This window comes from Helianthus annuus, chromosome 3, assembly GCF_002127325.2.
Source record: "Helianthus annuus cultivar XRQ/B chromosome 3, HanXRQr2.0-SUNRISE, whole genome shotgun sequence".
In the NCBI taxonomy this organism is placed as follows: Eukaryota; Viridiplantae; Streptophyta; class Magnoliopsida; order Asterales; family Asteraceae; genus Helianthus; species Helianthus annuus.
Window position 1 is genome coordinate 10241205 of NC_035435.2, and position 7212 is coordinate 10248416.

Below are 7212 nucleotides of genomic sequence, written 5' to 3' on the forward strand. Positions count from 1 at the left end.
TATCAGAAAGGTATGCCCAAATATGCCCCAAATGTTTTTATATGCCAATTACGCCTCATAAGGGCATTTTAGTAATTTTACATAGGCTAAAAAAAAAGGGTAAAATGGGAAATCTGAGTTTCCAACTTTAGGCTACTGTTATAATGTATATTTTTATAAAATATATCAGTAGGTTTTAGGCCTTTTATATAAAATCTTATTTTGACATATACTATGTCGTAAAAATGCCTAAAAAGGCGGTTTGGAGCCATTTCCGGGTTTTGAAAGAAATGCTGATATTTTTATATTTCCAGAAGGCTCAAAGTATGATATTTAATATAACAAATCAGTTGGAAAAAGGCTTCGGGTCAAAAGGTTATGTAAAACTCATTTTATGACCGAAAAGGGTAAAACCGGCATAAGCCGAAAGAAGCTTAGAACCTCTAGTTATGCTCAGCCTAAAAATAAATAAAAATCTTTAAAATTCCCAAAATATTATTTTATAACAGTGGGTATAAAGTTTTGGCATAAAAATTCGGGTTTAGATAGGCTATGCGTTAATTACGCTAATAATTTACTAAGAAAGCCTCTATTTACGCTAATAAGCATAACTCTTAATCTAGACCTCAAATTGATGTCAAATTTTGGGGACAACTTTATATTTCAGTAACTAAGGTGTCTACCCTTTTACATTTTCAAAAATTATGATTCTTGGACATTCGGGCATAATGGTCAACATATGGGCTTTTAGCGGAAACATGCATACGAACTAAATATCTAATGAACCATATTGTGTAATCACAGGAGGATATACTAACATGTTAATAGGTCCAAAAGAAGCTCTAAGGCAGATTCAAACTTGCCTAAAACGGGTCAGAACTGAAAGTCAAAGCGAAAGTCAAACTATGCGACTTTCGGTTCCGAACCGGGTCTAAACAGAAAATTGTCGAGTTGAACATGTTGGAACATGTTCTTACACTTATTACCAAGTTATATAAATTTTCAAACAGGTTACATACAACCTACATTGCTAATTATGCGTTAATTCAAAGATAAGCATTCTGTTGACTTTTTCTAATTAGCTTTGACTCGACAATTAACATGCTTAGAGTGGGAATCTGGAAATACCCTTTTAAAGGTTTGTTACCCACTTAATTACCTTCCTAAAGGTACTTTTAATTCGTGATTAGACAAAGTACATTATGCTTAATCACGAAGTCAAACCTTAATTACGACGGTTTGACTTTTGCTTAATTAACTAAGCTAGAAAGGATTAAAGAGGGTTAAGGACACTTACAAGAGTCCTAAGATGGATTAGAGAGCCTAAGAATTTGACTTGGTGACCAGAGGAGCTCCAGAAAATGTTTAGCCAAGGTTCCAAGATGAGCAAGTTCAAATGATCAAACTCAAGCTCTATTTATAGTGAACCCAAGACTCTTGGATCAAGCCAAGTAAGTCTAATGTTGATACAAGATCATTACATTTGTCCCTAAGGGTCTAAAAACAGCCTATGCAGCCCATAGAAACCAAAATTTACGATTTAAGTCGGTTACAAGCAATGGACAGGCAGCTGTCCAAAACATACTGCCAGCGACGGTCTTACGGACCGTAAGCTTGAGGCCTTACGGTCCGTAAGACCTCTTGCGGACCGTATGCTACATGCCTTGCGGTCCGTAACCAACTTTACTGAAACATAGTTCAGGTGCCTTCTTTACGGACCGTAAGTCTAGGGCTTCGCGGTCCGTAACCGTTCATGCGGAACAGAATCTATATACCCTGCTTACGGACCGTAAGCCAAGGGCCTTGCGGTCCGTAAGCGATGACCAGAAGACAAAAATTTTGCAACTTTAAAGTCTTGACCATGCATTTACAAAACCGAAACATGCCTATCTTTTGCAGCTTGTGGGACCATCTGACCAACCTTTGCATGAGGAGAAGACTCTTACATGTCCCCTATTTCATTTATTCACAAAGGTCTGGACAAAATGACGGATATTTCAAAGGAATGGGTCTTGAAGTTTTTATAGAAGTTGGCCATTATATAACTAATGTTAATCACAAGGATCTTATTAAATTTAGGAGTAGTAACAACCTTCATTTCCATAGTCCTTAATAAAGATGAACTTTATTTATTGAGAACAACCGGTTATTGTACGAGATGATCATAAACTGATTTAAGGATCTTGGGATTTATAAAATGTCGGGTCGCTCAGAGGTGATTTAATAACATGTCGCCCTTGGGTCGTTCAGCGGTAATTAAAATACATGACGCCCCTTTTTAAATAAGTCCTACCACCTATCTCTTTATTAAATCCGGTTTCTCTGACACGTCTGTCACAGAGGACACGTGTCTTTATTTAATTGGACAGGAATTTTCGAGGTGTCACAGATTTCAAGGTAACTTATGGACCGAATTGGATCGTTTGATGATACTGAGGTGATATCTTCACTAATTGTGACTTTAATGGGTTGGGAAAGAATTCAAAACGTTAATTAAATCGAAATTGTGGAGTTTGGTTAGCTGAATCGCGAAAAAAAAGAAAAAGAAGAAAAGAAGACAGTCGGGTTCGGGATGTGTGTTAAAGTCTAATGAGCTGGGTTTACAGACGTGAACTGATGTAGTCTAGTTGGTTAATCCCTTATATGTTGTGTGAGGGGTTCCGAGTTCGAGTCCGGTCCCAAACATGTTTTTTTAGCTATTAAACAAGTTTCTGTAATATCACTTTGGTCCCTTAAGTTGATATAACCTACTAACTGCATTAACTTATTACATTAACCTAGTTAGTGTTGATATCCTATAACACTGTTAACTGTTTTTACTAACCTGGTTAGTTGATTTGTTTTACCTTTATAATTTGCATAAATTACAAAAACGACCCATTAACTTGTAACTTTATTTAACTAACCAATCTAACTTCGTTAAAGCTTCCCTTGTATAAATCTAACCAAACTAATTAAGTTTCTTTATAAAGTTAACTTTTTTTCATTTGGTTTTAAACAAACGCGATACGTGACGATTAATTAAATAATAATAATGAAAACTATTATCTTTATTTAATTGGTAATGGTCCGGTTTAGCAAATCAGGGTCGGATTTCGGAGGTCCGATTTTGACGGATGTTACAGTCTCCCCAACTTTTGGGAATTTCGTCCCGAAATTAGGAGAACCAATTCGTATCGGATGAAGGTAGGGTCTTCCATAGACTTGAACGGTAACGGTTTGATTTGGTAATAGCGTTAGGAACTCGAATATTAAAATCTGAGTGTTCCTTGGGAATATCAAGTAACAAGGGTTAAACACGAGTCCTAACGTTGTTGAGAATACGCTCAAACCAGGATATAACAAGTGCAAGGTCTAGATCAGATTGGGGCGGTAGCGTTCCTGATAAGGGTTGCATACCCAAATAGAGGAATCGCTTTTGATGCCTGTGATGTACTAATGAAAAACGTTAAATGTTATGTGTAAGGTAGCCGATCGTAGACTCTTTGACCATTACGATCTTGAAGCCCAAGATTGGCGTATCAAAGATGTATTGCAGCTAAAGAGAAAATCGTGTCCCAAAGATGACTTGTAACACGAGAGAGTTTGCAACTGAGTTGTGAGGTATATATGTGATGCCCAACTACAATCCGTGTCACAACTTGGGACCTTGAAAACAAAAAAAACAAAAAAAAATTCTCATAAAAATGCCACAATTTGAGTTGAATGAGCGAAATTATAGAATTTGAATTCTCTAATCACAAAACCAAAACAAACTAACTAAGACACTCATGATTAGGCTAACGCTGCTTTTGAAAATTTGACAGACACACTTATATATAGGAAGTACTAGCGGCGTATCCACCATGTCCCTATCAAATTTCCATCCACATTGTTATTCAAATCATGATTGATGACTCAACTTATTAATTAAATAACCACAACCAAACCACAAACAACCATAGTATGAGTCTCGAACCCAAAAAGGGTGCGACTAAATGGTGGCAGTACCTACATCCATAGTTATGGGGAAAAGGGTCAGTCTGTGAACAAGTGAGACGTTACCCATATCACACAATTTATGGGAAAAGGTAAGCCGTGATGAGTGATGATGTGAAACTGCAACAACATGAACTAGCAATAAAACAAATCATAAATGCATAACATAGCGATACATAAAAACGTCTGAGTAAAGGATGAAAACGATGACAAATAGTAACGTCGAACGCGTGACAACAGCACAAGCTATCAACGGTACTGATTAAGAGTGATAATTGTATCGATTGGCGTTAGTGCGAACGTCAAGGATACGAAGTGAGAGTAGCAGGTAAAGTCGTTAATGAGGGAAAACTAAACATGAAGTCGAATGGTGGACTGGATGAAGTAGCAGCATTGATTTACACTTCCACCAGTCGGGCGATAATTACGATTCGGACAAAAGTAGAAGGGTCCTAAGATAAATTAAGGAAACCATAACTTTGTTAACTTAACTCATGTGCATTTCGTTTTGTTAACTATTTTTACATTTTACCAAGTGTAGCACATTGGTATTATAAATTGTTCATGTATAAAAGCAACTTAGTTTTATTTAGAAAAATATTTCCTTAAACTTCAGGGAAAATGTTTTTTTTGGCCTAAAGTAGAACATTCACAGTATATATTTATTACATTTTATTATTATTTTATAAAACCAAATTTTGAGATCAGAAAGAAAAAAAAATACTTTATCGTCACCATGTGCCCTCGACTCGAATTTTCCAAACTCTAGGCATAGGTTACGATATTGGTTAGGGTTGTGATATTCAACTCATATTAGACGACTCGTTAAGCTTCAAAACATATAACCAAAATTCACATTATTACACTTGTGCTCGGAAATTCGGAACAATCCTTTTTTTATTTCCATCTAGTTCATACAAAATTTTAACTTAAAACATTTTACTCGCAATAACTCATCGCATAAAATTTCGTCATGTTGTTGACCACGTCATGGTTGTTTTGGGTCTAATTGAGTGTTCATCCGCGTGCCTTCTAGTTACCCTGGTCATCTAGTTCGATTTGACCGGCTCGATCGTAAGGAACGAGTTGGGTGCCATAAAGTACGGTCAGTTGATCCATTAGTGGAGCGTCGGGTTGGACATATGGCTGGATCATAAGGTGGGTGTCTAGTTCGCCAAATGGAGGTGTCACATGTTGTACATTAAATGGTGCCATAGGTGGTTCTGTTTGAGGGTTATAGCGTCGAAAAATGTCGATTAAGTGACCATAAAGTCCACAATAAGTGCAAAGGCGGCACAAAGTGTTGACTGGGTGATGTTTTTTGCAAGTGGGGCACTGTGGAAAATGTCCCTGATAAGGTTTTCTGTCAGGTACAGGATTAGGGGTAACCTGGTTTAGCGGAACAGCTGGTATAGCATAATCGTGGTTGGTTTCACTCCTTTGATGGTTGTTATCGGGTGAGGACGGTTCAGCTTCAGCCCCTTAGATTTGATTCGTGGAGACGGGGGCGTTGAGCGCCTGTTGAACTTGGATGACGATGGTAGGAATAAGAGTGGCCATTTGTTCAGTTATTAAAGATGGCTAGAATTCCTCGGTTGACGAAGATGACGACAATAAGGCGGCATCTACGAGGGACAACATAAGTAAGATGCATAGCCCATTACAAGAATTGATGGTCAGATGGTCAGGATTCATAGATTTGTGAAATCATGGAACTTAGGGGAAATCCCATGATTCAAGAATACAAATCTCATGAAAATATTATGGAGTATCAAAGGGTAATAAAAGTCTAACCCTTTGACAAATTACAATAAGTTCAGGGTGATTTGTTTAAAGAAAATTCATTAGAACCTCATGGATATTTTAGGATTTATTCCGGTAGTTTATATATGAAACAATATAATAGCCACATGGAATAAGATAAAATAATAGAATTCATGATAAAATAATATTTCATCATAAAATATTGAAAATCATAGGTTTGGCACATCATAGGGTTTAGTATGATTTCCGTGCGTCACTTTCGTAATTACGTGTGCACCCGTAATTACCGAGCTTTCGCATGGTCCTCATATGTCTACCCATTGACGTACAACTTAACCCGAAGAAAATCGTGAATCAGTAAATGAAATAAATTTTGGGGTGTTGTAAAACGATGATTAGGATAGTATCCATGAATTAACACGGACACGTTTGAGATATCAAAATGTTGTTAGTTCACGTGACGTTTGGTGTGACATGCTTTGGCCTAATAGGTATCGGTACTCTCATCGATAGTCCCCAGGTAGGCAAAGTGGTCCATTAATTGGATTTATACGAATGCCAGCCTAGACAGGACGTCCCGACTACCGGTACGTAACCTTTCCAGTTACTACATGTCCGTCACAAGAACTCATTTTGACGAGAGTGAAATATCAACTGAAATTTGAAACTCCAAAAAACGAAATAAAACCAAACTCATTAACAATTTAAATGCATTAAAGAAATTGAATTGATTCAAGACTTTAGATATATATGAATAAGAATTAGAATGTTGAAGATTCGCATATAGTTTAAGGTGTGTGCGACGTGACATGGTAAAAGAAATAATAAACTATAGTTTAATATTAAGGTACATGCTGTCATTTATGGCATATAATACTTAGCATATAACAATTTGATGTGCTCACATGCATATGTGTGTGACATTAGAAAATTTAAATCATGGGCACTTTAAATATTTTTTTAGCTAAGACAATCAAACAATTAAGCACATAAGGTACCTAAGAAACCTAATCGACTATAGACTAAGTCTAAGGGTCTAATAACCTATCTTAATTCCCTATAGTCATTGGCTCTGATACCAATCTGTCACACCCCGACCCGCAGCGGAAAGGTACGGGGCATGATGATTGCCCATAGCTCATGACAACTAATTATTGTTTCAGTATTTAAAGCATATCTATTTAAATAGTCACATATCATATAATAATCAAAATTTGTTCATACATTGTTCAATACAAACATATCAAGATTTCAATTTATTTTCCTAAGGCCCATGCTACGTGTCCACATCACTTGATCATCAACTTTGAAAACATGCACCACGTTAGAAAAATATATTTTTGGGTCAACAAATAAGTTGGTGAATAATTTCCTCCGTTTTATAGAAAACAGTTTTATATTTATTTCTTTTAAAAAAATATTTTTAACATGCACCTCAAGGTTAGTGTGTAAAAGGTCTCATATCATCAACGTAGTAAACATATCCATAAA